We start from the raw sequence: 17558 nt of genomic DNA, 5'->3' as shown, positions 1-17558 counted from the left end.
GAGATGGGTCATATTTAATGCAATGTTCTCCACTGACTTTTCTAGACGCAAAAGTTGGCAGAATTCAGTACGGTATCGCATCATCCTGAAGACATGAAGACATTTTAACTGGTATTGAAGTACTCACGGCTTTGTTTCTGCTTAGATATCCACGATGTAGTACCTGTGACGCAAGTGAGTAACGTTTCCAAAGTATTGTTGTACTATATGTCAGTGGCGTATCCTGGATTTTCATAAAGGGCATGCTGTAATGAAATAATGAAATAAAGTAATGAAATATGGATAATAAAGTTCAAAACTCACCAGGTTGGATGTCTGATGTGGAAGTCTTCATAAAATTATAAAATCACTTGATATTTATAAATAGTTTATATTTACATTGGAGATTCACAATTTAGGTTTGTTTGGCTTATGCAAATATTTAACATTATAGTAGAGAGCTAAATTGCAATCAGATATTCAGGAACAAAAGACTATACTTAATTAAAATAATTTAAATGTAAATTCTGCTCTTCTGTTTTGAGTGGTAAATTCCCTTATAACATCTTCGTAAAATGAGGGCAATACTTTAATTTTCAGAAGCAGCTCTTTTTCAACTAAGCTTATATTACATTTCTTGGATCTGAAGTGAAAGAAAGTAATAATTCTTTTCCCACAATTGACGCATGCGCCCAGAATACGCCTCTGCTATATGTCTAGAATGTAAATGCGCGGTGGCTGTGAACGGTCTGCCGGAAAGAACGAACATCGTAACAATCAAAGTAGTCTGGATCTTCAAATGTGAAGCCAGCGACTCCAGCCAAGAATGATAAACAAAATAGTCCATTACTGCGACAGTTTTGGGAAGGACATCTAGAGATGAGAGGATTTAACCCAACATGCCATTTAAAAGTATTAGACAACTCTGAGTCAGAGTCCTAATAAAAAGACTGACCCTCACTAATAGGCAAAACCCGACATGATAAGATTTTGACGGTCAAATCTGGAACTAACGCTCAAGAATGATAAATTATTTGGAACGTGTAACAATGACACTGCACTTACGATACACATACACGTGATATGCCACGTAGACGAGATAGAATAAGTTACCACAGAAGTCTGGTTGAGTTGCAGACCTAAGTCTATTCCAGCTTGTGCAATAAATTAGTAAATATTTCCATTGACTTAACGAAAGCTTCATGGACTATGAAGAAATTGGAGTTAATGTGACACCGACGATTATCCCAGGAGATCCACACAATATTTTGGTCAACGTTTAACCGGTAGTGTTAAAATAACATACATATGTTGTTGTAATCAACACCATTTTAACACCAGTGAGGTTAAACATTGACCACAACGTGGTGTGGCCCTGCTGGGACCACTGTCTGTGTCGCTTTAATGTCCGCGTTTTTTTTTTCAGTGTGGAACACCGAGGTTAAGTTTGTAGGTTAGGAATGAAAGACGAATCCAACTTTCGAGGTGGTATTGCATCTAAGATTAAGTTAACTATTGTCAGATATCTGACTAAAATTTTTATAAAGAATAACATTTCCTTTAGTTTCATGTATAAAGTATATATTAAGTTTAAGTTCTTGAAGAATACGTAAGGATAGACTAGCCAGAAATGATTGTTACCTGTATTAATAAACAACTGTTTTGACTTTAGAACCATTGACATATATTTTATTCATTCCAAAGCTATCCCAAATTGATATTAAGAGAAGCCTGCATTATTTTATTTCGGTTATCGTACATTGTACATAACTCCAGAATTATAATCTTTCAAACTTTTCATCTATTTGTAATATGTACCTTAACATTTGTATCCATGTATACATTCATATTCTCTGAATATTATATTCCATCGTCGTGAGTGATAGTGTGTGTGTGTGTGTTAGAATTTCTTTCGATACAAAGTTGTATCTCGTTGCTTTCTGTTGTACGGCAAAGTGTACTGTAAGTTTTTGTAATTGGAATCATACTTAACAGGCTTGTGATAAATCTTGAAATTAAATGTCAATTAGGCACAGCGTTAGCATAAAAAATGAATAAAGAAATTTTGATTGTTATTTTTCAATTACATATAATTTTCTTTGCCGTTATAGGAGTACGAGCACGCAACATGAAGCTCCTCATGTTATCGGTTTTCGCCATCCATTCAGGAAGCCTCATCCCATTCTACGCAGGAGGAGAAATGATTAATTGGGACGAACTTATTAACTCACTGTTGTCCGACTATTTTCGTGAAGAGAGATGTATTGTGATAGCTGGAGATAGAAAATATCACTGGTCTAATAAGAACATGCATTTAAATATGAATGTGCCTCTCATTACCATTTCAACACTACTTTTAGGAAATTTAGACGATACTTTCACGACAGCAATGAATCTTGGATGTGCTACCTACGTTTTGAAAGTTGAAACCTTGTCTGAGACGTTTCTTGCATTAAGAAACTCCATTCAGAGGTCGCTGCAAAGAAGAAAGAGAAGGTACATTGTTATAAACCAGGCCAACTATGAGGACCTCAACCATCTGCTAACCAGGAAGTGGATGAAGATTTTCCCTGACATCTATATAATCACAAAAGTAGGTGATACTAACGATACGTACCATGTACTGTCTCAGACTGTAGGTGATAATTTACAACCAAGAAATTTCGAAGTCGTAGCCAGGTGGATGAATGGCAGTTTTGCAAAGGAAAGTGAATTGGTAAGTGATAAACTAGTGAATTTAAACGGGGTGAGCTTGAACATGCTATGGTGGTTGTTTCCACCATATAGTGTTCAGGATGGACATTCCTTTGACGGAAGTGACTATAGAATTCTCATGGAGTATTCAAGGAAACTTAACTTCACGTGGAACATCAACCCCATCGATGTCGCCTGGGGTCGCCCGTCTGATAATGTAGGGTGACCAGACATACTCTTTTTAAGAGTATTATACTCTTTTAGAGGTTCATATACTCTATACTCTTTTCAATTTGCAAAAATCCCCAAATATACTCTTTTCCTTGCTATTTAATTTCATTCATTATTTTACGCGTAAAAATGCCTTAAAATCAACAGAACGGAAAACATCAAGATGTCAACAAACTGAAGTATTTACTCCTTGACTCAAGAATTTCCCATGAACAATTTCAAGAGTCATTTTCATATTCCATCAACAAGCAAAGCATATTTCAAATTCATTGGAATTTAATGATAATGATTATGGCTGAACCGATACCACTTTGAACCGATACCGATACCGATACTCTTACCGATTCCCACCGATACCGGTACTTGAAAATTGCAATAATGAAAATTTGTTCAAAATATTCTCCTCCAATTATATGCATCAACATACCAAGAAATTTGCTTTAGAATATTCAAGAATTGCATCAGAATATTAAAATAGATATTATGTAGTCACAAAATACAGTTTTTCGTGCAAAATTAGTGTAAAATAAAAAGGAAGTTTTAATTTTTCATAATTTCCAGGATCATTAGACTGTCAAGAAGTCGCGCGGGATTTTTGCGGACCCCGTGAAAGACCAAAATGCCGGAAAGTATCGGCTGGTATCGCTAGCTGAATTCCAACCGATACTTTCCAGTACCGATACCACTGGTATCGGCCGATATCGATACATTGGCATCGGTATCTGCTCAGCCCTAATAATGATATTTTTGCAATTTCAAAAGCAATTTCAAAAGCCGTTGAAAAAAACATCTTGAAGATTGGGGGAAAAGAAAATAATCAATTATGGGTTAGTGGAGGTCAATGTGCAAAGATTTAGTACAGGCTGGGTCAAATTTAAAAGTGATTGTGCCTCTTACAAAATTCTTGTTTACTCTGCCTGGTACAAATGTTGGTTATGAAAGACTCTTCGGTGTTATTAAAACGTATTGGCGAGAGAAAAAAAGTACTCTCCTGGTGTCAACACTCGAACGAGTAATGAAAGTGAAATTCAATGTGGATATGACCTGTGAAGAGTTTGGACTGGCAATAAAGGACGATTTAAACATACTCAAGAAAGCAAAATCATCCCAGAAGTATGAACAATGGTGCCATTGGTGAGTAAGTATTTGTAATTAGGTAAGTACATTAGACCCACAAGTAATTTGAATGTGTAGAGTGTAGGCCAGGCATGTCAAACTCAAAATCTGAACTGGGCCAAATAGTCAGTAGTGTTAGATAGGGCGGGCCGCAAGGAAAAAATTAAATTATCTTTAATACTTTATTTTAAAGAATGACTAACATAACGCTTAATAAAGTATATTGAACATTAATTGAAACTTGATAATTTCTTCTTGCCTGACAGCTGGCATCTTTTTTCTGCCACCAACTTATCAATATCAGGAGACATTTTATTTAAAGCAGCTACTTTCGGAACACAGCTAAGATGAACGTCTGATAATCTGGATCTCGTTGGTGACTTGTTTTCTTTCACGAGTGAGAAAAGTTTTTCACACTGGTAAGTGCTACCGAACATGGAAATTATTTCACACGCAAATTTGCGAGTTTCTGGAAAACGTACAGGCAAGTACTTGTAAAAGTCAGGGATACCCACTACGCTGTACTTTTGTTTCAAAGTTGAGTCTCACTGAATTTCAATTACTTCCATCTGCAAATGTGCTGCCACTTTTTCTACGTCAGTCGTAAACAGGGCTGAAAACAAGGAGATCTTGTCTTCGAAAGAACGAACATCGTGGAACCTTTTCCCGAATTCAGTATTCAAAAGCTGAATTTTTGCGGCGTACTTTTTGTATCAAAAACAGGGTCCTTTGAACTTGATCTGTATTTAGAACAAGTTGGAAAGTGCGTCAAGTCTTACTTTCTTAACTGTTTTTCCCAAAGCAATAACTTACGCTCGAATGTTTTGACTTGATCATTCATGTGGGTGATTAATTGATCTTTTCCTTGCAGTTTCAAATTTAAATCTCACAAGTGTTTCGTTATATCAACAAGAAAGGAAAGATCTTGTAACAACGTTGGTTGCGAAAAAAGGCTGGCGTCTTGTTCTTTCATTTCCAAAAATTGGCATATTTCATCTTTCAAGTTCCAGAATCTTTCAAGAACCATAGAATACGATAGCCAGCGCACTTCTGTGTAGTAGGGCACTCCAGAATATTCGCTTTCTAAATCTGCTAAGAAAGCAGAAAATTGTCGCTGGTTAAGCCACGGGATCTTATGAAGTTGATAGCTTTTTCCACAGGCTTCATTACACTTTCCATGTTGATTACTTTTGAACACAAGACCTCTTGTTGAATGATGCAATGCACATGATGGAACATGTGTTTATCGCAGGTTTCACGAAATTCGTTTGCAGTTTTGTCACAAAACCATTGTTTTTTCACGTCATTGAAGGGGCACCATCCGTAGCTACACAGGATAACTTTGACAGAGGTAAATGATACTTCCCCAAAAGTTCACGAACAGCAATAAATATATCCTCACCGGTAGAAGTGTCATGCAACGGTACAATGTCCAATAGCTCCTCGAAAATGTTGATCTCCTCATCACAAGCACGAAGAAACACAGCTAAGTGAGCTATACCACCGATGTCTGTACTCTCATCACAAGCGATGGAATAAGTAATGAAATTTGACACGTTTGTTTTAATTTGATCACTCAATCACGGGCCAGTTCGGTTACTCTTTCAGCAACCGTGTTGCGGGATAGTGAAATGCCTTGGAAAGCTTTTACACTTGCGGGATTAACTATTTCAGCAGCTTTTACCAAGCACGGTTTAATAAACTCGCCTTCGGCAAAACGTTTTGAGTGTTTAGCTATCAACTCCGACTACACTACATTCGTCAACCACCCAAATAAAGGGTGTAAGGGGTGCACCCAATAGTCAACCTCACTTCCACGTAGTACACCGTGGACTGCAGACTAACGAGGCTCTGGCGACTGGCCAGTATAATTTTGTTTGTGTTGTTCTGTGTTTTGTCCTTATTTTTGCTGAGTGCTCCTTTACAGCCTCAACTTTTAACGAAAGTCAGAAGATTTTAATATTTTATGATTTTAGTTATGCAACGTTAGAGTTGTTATGTCTAACGATAAGGGGCTGGACCCCATATAATGTGACGAGTGCAAAATAGCCTTAGTGCTGACGCACCCAAACTTTTAAATTCCAATTCCAATTCCACCCCAATAATGCAACACGACCACCTTTTTTCACCTACCGACGGGTATATCCTGTCCAAGAGGAAAACGTGTGAAATTTCACATCGTGTTATATAATAACAGATATTTTAGCAACTACTACATCTGAAGGCTCTACTACTTAAAAACAGGTAATAGCAAAGGGGCCGCACAAAAATATATCGAGGGCCGCGTGTTTGACATGCCTGGTGTAGGCCTATTTTATAGGGGCTATAATAGAAGCAATAACAAATAGCCACCTTATTTTCGTTTTCTTTTTATGTTTTGTGCATGTGCACCTTCAACCCATATATTATACTCTTTTTGGTCAACAAATATCTGGTCACCCTAGATAATGAATCCTCACCAACCTTCTTCGGATATCTGAAAACCACAAAGTACCAAGCAGCTGTACCGGGAGAATATATAACCGAAGCTAGATCACATATATATTGATCAGAGCTACCGTTACCTTGACGTCAGTGTAAGTTTCCTCACGCCCAAGCCACAACGAAAGAAATACTTGTGGTCGACCTTTTCACCATTCCAGCAGGCAGTATGGTGGGCGGTATGTGGTTTCGTTCTACTTTCTTCTGTTCTATTGTGTTCATTGTCTCGTCTTCTCCGAGGCCTGGTTCACTTTGATAAGTACAATCCCTTCATAGAAGGCTCTTACGCTCTCCTGTACTCCATAAGTATCTCTGTAGGCGTCGGTCTTCCCACTATCCCCCATTCTGCAACGTTGCACTTGGTGGTGTGGTTGTTTGCAACTTCTATGCTCTTAATTACAGCATACAATTGCAACCTGGTGTCGTTTCTTACTTTCCCCGTGTACGACGCACCGATAGACACCGTGAATGACCTTGTACACTCTGGTTTGCGCTGGGGGACCAATGAGATGGCCTGGGTTGACTTCTTGAGAGAGGCAAGCGATCCCCTGCTGGACATATTGAGCAAGAGATACATTTTCATCGAGGACGTCCAGGGATTCAACAAATTAGCCAAGAGTGGACACGCAGCTGTTGTAACGGAGAAGCTAAGCATTGGTTACCCTTCTAATTTCGACTTCCTCGGCGATGAAACGGTGATGCACTTGAGGCAGATGAGCGAGTCCGCCTTGTCCTACAGCAGTGGATTCGCGTTCTACAAAGGTTCCCCGCTTGTGTACGACTTCGATGCCTTCCTCGGTCCTTTGAGAGATTCTGGGACGATCAGGAAGTGGCAGCTCGACATTGTTCATTCTTACCAATCCAAGAAGCGATTGTTGATGCTGCAAGGCAAAGCACCCAGACAAGAATTACTCCGTTCATTGTCGTTGGATGATATTGTTGGAAGCTTCTTATTACTTCTTATCGGACTCGCGATATCATTTCTGGTTTTCATAGTAGAAAATTGGAGACTGTTATGTACTTTCTTTTCTTCAAAAACGATTTCAGTGTACAACTAATTATTATTGATTACTCGTGTGTTAAAATTGTGTTTATTTATTGATTATAACTTCGATGTCTTTCTCCGTCCTGTATAACATTCTGGGACAATAAAAAAATGGCAGACATTGTTCTTATTAATCCTGCAGTAAGAATTTCATTAGATTTCATTGTTGTTGGATGAAGTTGGTGAAAGCTTATTGCTGCTTCTGTACTCAAGAGTTTTTACTTTCGATTTCCATAGAAGAAAATTGGAGACAGTTGTATATTTCGTTTGCAAACGGATTCAATGCACAAATATTGATAAATTTTGCATTCATAAATACAGTGTTCAAATCAGTGCCGGATCTACAAATCTTGCCCCTACAATCCTTTATAGGAGTTTATCTTCACACATCTTTACATAAAAAAGGAAGGCCCAAGATAAAATTTTCATCCAGGCGAGGTCGATTTTTGGCACCCCCCGATTCAACTTTCCCCACTACTTTCCACCTTCGGCCAATAAGAAACATGACCGTGTTGTATATATACGGTTTTAACGACGATAAATAGTAGCCTTGTTTTTTCAATGCCTTAATATCAATGAACGCGTATATTGTAGGTTGATATCAAAATAACAGTAGTCTCTTAGTTTAAATTGATACATGATTTTGCAATATACATTTGTCATTGAGAAGTAACTTCAAATAATTTTTCTCTACACAAATCCAACTCTTTATAAAACAAATATACACATTTATGTAATCAGAAATAAGGATTTGGCCCTACTAAATCGGTACGCCCCAGTCTGGCGCCGTCGAGAGCGGTGCCCCGGCAATCGCTTGGGTCGCCTGGCACCTGCACACACACACGTATTGCTTTGATCGTTGGTTAAGCATTGGTATAAATATTTAACACTGCAACATCAATGCAGTATGAAGTAGTACACACATGTTTACAGATACATGCAAGAAAATACTAATCTTGATTATACAGTATATATACAGGGTGACCTGTAATTAGATGTATTCCCTGAAATAGGTTAAAGTAGTGGCAATTTGCAATAAATTTGACCATATGATACCCCGTCCGAAAATTAGTAGTTTTCAAGATAATCGAATTTCTATTGTCTTTTTTTAAACAACAATTTTCCACATTAAAATACGAATTGAGAAAAAAACAGCTCATTGTATGGCACATATTTCAGCGTTTTCTGATAACTAACAAATAAGTGGTTCGTTGAAAAAAGTTTGTCCCAAATAACAATCACATGTAAGTAACGGGTGGATCTAAACTTACAAGTGGTGATTAAAAAAATCAATCTTAGTTTACTTGGCAACATATTAATAACAAAAATGGTATGACACGAAGCGTACAAATTACTTAAATTACTTCCTTGTGTCATCAGCTATACAACAAGGTACAAATGTTGCTAACATTAACATTTGTGTACAATAAATAATACTTCATTCATCTTCATGTGAATGGAATCAATGAACAATACAATTAAATAACATTATACGTCTTGCTCAAAGTGGGCACCTCCGTTACGAATGCAGGCACGAAGGTTTTTTCGGCCAGGGAATCGGGCCGCATCGGCCAATTAATTTCTTTGGGTAATTTTCATCCAGCCACTGTCGCACGCCCAGGCAGAAGTATGGATGGGCGTCATCAACAATCATTTGATCGGGCCATTTTTCCTGCCCCAAATATTAAATGGCATCACTTATGAACATTTTTTGAGGAAAGGGATGGGAATGTTGTTGGAGGATGTGCCTCTAGCTACAAGACGTGACATGATTTACCAGCATGATGGCTGCCCAGCTCGATCCCCCGATCGATTTGACGCCTTGCGACTGTTGCATTTGGATCCAAATGAAAGACTTAGTTTCAGGCCCGTAGCTAGAGGGGAGCAGGGCCCGCCTGAGAGTCTGCCTTGCCCCCCCCCCCCCTGTGAAAAATACAGAACATATTCCTACCTGGAATTCTCACTAACCTTTCAATTATATTCTGTATTACTCTAGCAACATAACAATGACATTTATTTATTTTGTGATTTATGAAGGTGGATTCCGTATAATGTCGTATCAGGATTTGGGGGAAAGAATTTCCTTCCAGTTTCAGACTTCGGGTAATGATTTCGCAATTTTCAGTATCTAGAACAGTTGTGACATTTTGAGTAGTCTTGTATTAAAGTTGCCTAATGTGTTTGGATGTTTTTTTTGGATGTGTTGCTATGAGGTTTGAACTGCATAATTTTTTGTTTCCCAAGTCTACCTTTTGGTAATAGCCATTCATGTGATGGTGAGAGGGAGTGGATATTTGATTTTTGTTACTTAGCGTTGCTTTTCTACCACATCTAGCTAATCGTGACAATGAGTGATGACGTGAAATTGATGAAGAGACACTCACTGTGTTGCAACCACAAGGGGGCAGGGACATTGTGCCCCTAATCTTGGACGGAAGTCCAATCTGGGGGGGGGGGGGGCAAACATTAAAGTAGAGTCCAGCGCAGATATTTCTGCCGTGCTATGCGCGAAACAACTAAAGAAGCAGTGTTGCTAATGGAGCAGATAGAAAAATCGCTGCAGTGCGCCGATGCACAGCTGTTACGTACAACAATAAAATTAGAGAATTCAGGTCTATCTAACGTTGAGTTTTAAACGTCATGCATTATACCAGGACTAGGATTAATATGTACTAACAAGTGGCTTTGTATGTAGCTACATACATATGGACTAAAAATTCGCAAAATATGAACTAACACATAAGTAAAATTACCAAAAATGCTGCAAAGAAGACTTCTTCATACGATTCCTTATTTGAGTGATTTCAAACAAAATAAAAAAATATATATATTATTTTTCATTGTATTAATGCACTGGTGGCGTTCTAACTTTTCACTCCCAAAACCCGTATACACTGGTATGGAACTGCAACGGCAGATAATAACATGCAAACGTGTTAAACCGCTACAATTGCACCATAACACTCCTCCTGAAGCAGTATTATTATTTCCTCTCTGAGATCGGCGACAGTCGGTTGCCTTTGTTGTACATTTACAAAGGATGCCGGCTTCCACAACAATAACAAGTACATATACTGCCACTAGACGATAAGCTGCGCGGCCTTCATGAACGCGTGCACGTTGCTTAGAATTTCCCGAGCTTGGCTATGCAAGGTTTTTGATTTCAACTTCGACAGAACTGGAGGCATTATGGAATTTAACCTTCATTAGCAAACACACACTTTTACATACACACACGCAATACACGCACACAACGTCAAACCGGTCAAATACTTAGTATAAAATAAAAATGTGGTGCTTCCAATCCAACAAAACTCACCGCCACTTTACCTGTCTTTCGTGCTTCATTATTACAGTTGGCAACACTAGTTACTAGCTAGCCAATGAGCATGCACTGCATAAAAGAAGCAAGCACTACGCCGTGCTATATTGCCACATTTCCGTCCCTGCCGAAAGGTGGGAACCGCGAGCTGGAGCGCTATTCAATTGTTTTCAATGATGTTTGCGCGAGTGTGTCCAGGAATGGAATGTCAATATGGCAACAATAGCGAAGGTTTTCGAGCAGGGTAGAACACATGATGCTAAGAGAGAGGGAGACGAAACGAAAATTCGTTTCTACGCAACGGCAAATTTACGTGTGTGGCACTTCTAAAGAAAGACACAATGGGCTCTTATGGACAATGCTTTTCTTATGGGAAATACGAGCGCGCGGTTGTGAAATTTCTCGATTTACAAATTTAGCTTACGTAAAATCGGTACCAGCAGTTTTGCAGGAAATTTTGTAGAGAATACGATGGTGAACACAAAAAACTGGTAACTTGCTTACATATATTTAGATAAATTAAAAACGCAAATTTTCTGTGAAAACAAAATTTTTACATTGTTTTCATTCCTAACGTTGAAACATGCCGTAAAATTGAAGCATTCATTATGAAAAAAATTGACACTGTTTTTTAATTGTCATAGGTGATGGTAGTGCTCAGAATTTATCAATACTTTAAAGCATATTCGCATTAAAAATATTCAAATAAAGTATGTGGAGATTTTTTATATTCGTGCAGTAGAAAATGTCGTCGCTGGCCATTTTTTGTTCTGTAATTCCAAGTAAAAACTTCCAGCGACAAAATTGTGGAGAAAATAATGAAATTATTTTTTATAACCACTCAAAGATTCCCAGAAATATTACTTCCATGCATTTGGAGTAAGGAGACGTTGTCTGGCCATCTTGAGCTGACTCACCGCAGCATTCCGGCTAATCACCACCAAGTTTTCGAGTTGTCATTTTATTTCCATTCAGTAAAAATATTAGCTTCATGCAGTTTGTTATAATAGAATTGCAATTACTTAAATTTAATAATTGCCAATTATTTCCGATGCTGCTGTTGTGAGCAACATTAGTGCTGTCGCAAATACACGTTGTTTTTGTTTACATTACTGTCGACATTAATACTGAAATGAAGATCACCTTTCAGTTTCCAACCTACACATAAATTCATAGACAACGTATTAACCCTTGAAAGGCTTTCCAACACGTGACAAAATATGGGGCTTCAAGATAGAAATATGACATGCCTTGCTTGAGTCATTGACGTCTTATCAGTTCAAGTGGGCCATAACTTATTTGTTTGTTTGGGTTGCAACTTGAATCTAACCCATGTGCCAGGGTCCCCTTACTTGAGTGAGAGATCTGCTTTGGTCTGTTTCGGCTTTTTTCGTCTCTCGAAAAAGTGTTTTCAGTTGTGTGAGCGCTCGGTGATTTTTACTTTTTGAAGTGATTTCTGAAGTGTCATTGTTATAGACAACGTGTGTTTATTTCGTGCATTACACTCGCGCGTGTAGTGATCGCAATGGATCGCAGGAAATGGGGTAAGATAATTAAAAGTGGCGAGAGAACAGCAGTCTCACGTGTGTTTGGCTACTTGAAGGAAAAGAACCCCGGACGTAGCTAATCGTTTATTGTTAGTGAACTTTGCAAAGCGACTGGTGTCAGTAGAAGCACCTTCTTTAGATTAAGAAAGGAAAGTGGCAAAGGACCAGTCACTACACCGCGAAAAAGACAAGGTGGGCTTCAATATAAAACCAGCAGGGAAGTGAAGTATAATGACTTCGTACGTAGTGCTTGCTATACGGCGGAAATTTCACACATTTCTGTTTCAAAATGCTCCCCCTACAATTAGGGCCGTAATGAAGGAAGTTAACGATGACAATGATTTGCCCAATTTCAGGTATTCAACGTTTTACCGTTTGGTAAAAGAAATGGGGTTCGAATTCGAAAAGCGAGGAAATAAAGCACTAATGATTGAAAGAAACGATATTATATTGTGGCGACATTCATATTTACGGAAAATGAGACAATTAGGAATGAGGGAAGGGATATTGTGTACTTAGATGAAAGTTGGGTAAACGTAGGGCATACTGTGCCAAAGATTTGGAAGGACAAAACAATAAAAACTCCTAAAGAAGCTTTTTTGGCTGGATTATCCATGGGTCTTAAAGGTCCTACTTCTCGGGGTCCACGATTTGTTTTGCTGCATGCCAGTGGTAAGATGGGGTTTGTAGAGGGGGCTAAACATGTTTTTTTTAGCAAAAAAAAAAATGTTGCTGACTACCATGACGAAATGGACAGTGTTCGGTTTGAACGGTGGTTCAAGGAGCAATTGCTGCCCAATATTCAGCCAGGGACGGTCATTGTTATGGACAACGCGTCTTACCACTGTAGAAAATTAGAAACTATTCCTACATCCAATACCCGTAAGGAAGAAATTAGGGAATGGTTGAAATAAAAAAATATCGCCTTTCCAGATGATTCTCTTAAAAGAGAATTGCTCAGTGTCGTGAATTCTGTGCGACACCAATTTAATATTAATTACGTTGACTCGATTGCAGAAGAACGTGGAGCAATTGTTTGTAGACTTCCCCCCTACCATTGTGAACTGAATCCTATTGAAATGGTAAGGAGTCAGGTTAAAGGGCATGTTGGGCAGCATAACGTTAACTTTAAAGTGAAAGAAATGGGACCTTTGATAGACATTGCGTTTCAATCAGTTACCCAGGAGCAATGGTCGAATTACTGCAGACACGTTGAAGAGATAGAAGAGGAAATGTGGAATGCCGACCTACTACAGGATGACATCGAACCTTTAATCATTAGGTTAAGCAGCAATTCTTCCATCAGTGGCACAAGTTCTGACAGTAGTGGCCAATCCTCCCAAGACTCGTCGATGGAGGGTGTTGATCCAATGTCCGATTAAGGTAACAATAATTAATTTATATAAATATGTAACACATTACCATATCTCAATGTTATTCAATGAAATAATTACAGAGAAAGGCGAATGAATATTAAATGTGCCTGTGTATTAAATTAAATCTAATGGGAAAATTACATGCTAATAAACTGTAACGTTCACAGTATAATATTAATATTAATAATTTCATATAATTATCATTATATATACAAAATATGTAACACCTTCATTGTGAAGGAAGCTCATCATTTCCCGGCGACATGAGCTAGCGCTGTATTGGCAACACTGTGCAGTTTCTCCATAAGCGCCGTTGTGTCTTCTGAACGTGAAAACGACTTTAGCAGAATCTAAGAACAGCAGGACAAATGGATACTCGAGATGGAATTAATTTTCAAGTCTTTCTTGCACTTTTCTTCCAGACGGCTAAGAGCACTTGGAGGTGGCACAGAGCGGCAATTGCACCTTCGATTTCAAATTTTATACAAATAAAAGCACATTTCGTAAAATGTTCTGCTATTCTTATAGTCCAAGTTCAGAGCCATAGCTAGGGGGCGGCGGAAGTCAGCCTTGGGAGCCAAAACGATCTAATTAAAAAAAAAATGTTAAAGGGAATGCCATGGCGTCCGTGATATTATTTGCGCCCTATTAAATAAATATTGTTTTCAGTTTGCAAATATTTGGATCTAAAGATTTTCCTGCTCGCTTCGATCCCAATATGATACTTTTCTGTAATGCATTCTAAATTACCCGTCAGAGAAGTAAGGCCAGATATATACTTCAGATTGTTGCTGAGTAGTGCAGGTGGCCCGGTTCTGGAACCGAAAGTGGGGCTCGGTGGGGCTCGCCTTAATGGTTTGCTCTTGTAAGGCATAAGCCCCATTTTCTCGCAGTGTTGCCAACACCTTACTCGAAAAAATCACCAAGGTTTTTTTTTGTCTAACCTAACCTAAAGCAAGGAGCTGGCAACCTTGCTTGAGGCTTGCCTTACAGTGCATAAAGCAATTTTTGCCAACCTACTGGTACTTTTGCCATAGCCTTTTACAAAAAAGAGAGAGGAGAGAGAGAGAGAGGGGGAAGAGTTAAACAACCGACAGCGCTGCCAACACCTACCTACAGCCTTTTTTTTCTTGGTCTAACCTAACCTAAAGCAAGGAGCTGGCAACCTTGCTTGAGGCTTGCCTTACAGTGCATAAAGCAATTTTTGCCAACCTACTGGTACTTTTGCCATAGCCTTTTACAAAAAAGAGAGAGGAGAGAGAGAGGGGGAATTAAACAACCGACAGTGCTGCCAACACCTACCTACAGCTTTTTTTTTCTTCCTACTTAGCAAAAGCTACTACCTTTTTTTGAGGCTTAGCCAATTTATATACTGGCGTAACATACACACACTGGGCAAGGAGAGCCGGCAACAAACACGCACTGCCGTAAAAGAGAGAGAGATGGGTGGATGGCAACACAGTATGTGTGTGCGTGTGTGTGTATAATATGTAGCATTATTAACTAGAGTGTGTTGGCAACCCACTTACAACTAAAAAAAAAAATAGAGATGCCAACGTTGCTGTAAGATGAAGAAAAAGAGAGATTTATAGCTGGCAACAGTGGTGAGCGAATGCACCTTATTGTAAATTTTTTCCAAGTCCCAAAAAAAGAAAAAAAAAGAGAGAGGCCAATGTTTATATATATCGTGACCTTTGTAAACCTCTCTCGGGGGAACGATGTGCCACACACGCGCACGCGCGTGCCTTTTATTATTTCCGTATTGTGACGCAAACAAACAAATAATAATTGTTGTTTTTTAGGATTCCTGGCCCCTATAACCTCGCCAGGGTGCCTGGTGCCCAACCAAAAAAAGTAAAAGGTTTTCTAACGGCTGCGGTTCTAGATAACCACACCTCTGTAGAGTTTCACGTGTTTTTTTTTCTCAAACTTCCATGAAACTCTACAGAGGACCTCCGTAATGCATGCAACGTGTACTAACGACTCTAGTGTTATTTTGATGTTGTAATATTTTTGGATATAGAGTTTTATTGTGAGATATAGATAAAAATAATTATGTTTATTATAATATTTTCTTGATGAAGATGGAGAATGTATGTGTGTGTGTTACAAATAAGGTTGCATGCTTTTTTTTCTAGTGTGTGTGTATGTGTTTTTGATGTTTCGACAGCATCTGAAACGATAAAAAAAGAAAGAATTTTATTGTTAATTTTCTTGTGTAAAAACAACAACAAATTTTTTTGTGCAAATTTTCTGATTTGTCTCTCGTGCTATAGTGCAAAAAAAAGATATTGTAACTGATAACTAATGAAATTGACATTTGTAACTGATCTGAACTAGTGAAATTCGTATTGTGCCATTGTAACTGATTGTGCTAGTACAAAAAATTTCTTATTTGTGCAAGAAAAGATGTTAAACATGTTAAAACTGTTCCGTCACCCTCTCGTTCTTCACGTCGTGGACGAAGGACTTCTCTGCAATCAGGATGACGCTGCATAGAGTATCGGTAGGCAGCGCGTCGTGGAACTCGCAGACGACCTTGATGTTGGTGCGATCGTTGACCACAACCTTCTTCCTTTTTGTGGCGTTGATGACGAACATCGGCCTGTGGATTTTGAATTCGCTGGGCGTGTAGTACATGTCCACGCTTCCCTCGGTCACGCGTTTGAAAGAGGTGTAAGCTTCGTAAAGTTTGAGGTAATCGTCTTTTGTCATGTCGAGGTTGTAATTCTCGCGCGGGAACACTTCGTTGCGTCCGTTCTTGAGATAAACGTTCTTGATTTTGCAGTCGTCGAATTTGCTGGAATCTTTTTCCTGATTCTTATCGCGCCCGGTCTGAAAGAGCACTACGACGAAATCTGGCATGTCGAACTGTATGTTGTTGAACTGCGTCGTCACGTCGAATTCCATGTGACTTCCCGACGCCACCTTCTGCACGCACTGGTAACCGTGAAAGTGAATCGCCACCTGCGGACTTTTCAAGATCTCCGCTTTGTACTTGAGGGCGTAGTTCGTTTCGTATTCCACCACAGGCATTCTCAACTCCATGCTCCGGATGACGCATTTCGCCGCTTCGGGTAAAGTGTTGGCTATCGGCGTGCCGTCGGCGTTCAAGTTGGTGTATCGCATCAGTGCGTCGTTGTCGTTGGCCGCTCTTCGAAACGTGACCCCCAGTCCTCCCTTCCACATGATCTCCTTGTAGTCGGAGAAGAAACCAGGCAGCAGACGCATGGGAAAGAGCGCCGTGTGACTTCTCATCGATATTTTGGTCCCCGCTTCGAATCCCCCCGCTTGATAGTATGCTGCGTCCGTTTTGGATAATTTCAATGTTCCCACTGCCGTCGACGTGATGCCTGGATAGTCTATTCTGTCTATGACGGTGTTGTGTTTCCTCACCTCCACCTGCGAGAACAGGTGAGGCACGAAGTTGTCCACGAGTATCAAGTTTGCTGCTGCGGGAAACGCGTCTCCGCTTTCTTTCTTCACCACGTCGAATTGAAGGTAGAGGTCCGCTCTGTGAGGATGAACAAACCCGTCGCCTACGTCCACGTCGTATTCGATCTCCCTGTTCGCTTCGTTGAGATTGGCGAACGTGCGACGGTTGGGAGGGAAAGATTGCAATTCGTAACTTTCGATTTGCTCCATTTTCACTATGCGTGTTATTTATTATACGTTGATCTCCACGATGGCCGTCGTCGTTGCACCTGCGAAATCCACCACCTCTCCTTTCTCGTTCGTCACCACCAACTCTATGTCGTCTATGCGGT

The sequence above is a fragment of the Lepisma saccharinum genome, chromosome 11, assembly GCF_977018435.1.
Source record: "Lepisma saccharinum chromosome 11, izLepSacc3.1, whole genome shotgun sequence".
Classification (NCBI taxonomy): Eukaryota; Metazoa; Arthropoda; class Insecta; order Zygentoma; family Lepismatidae; genus Lepisma; species Lepisma saccharinum.
Note: the sequence above shows the minus strand (reverse complement) of the source record.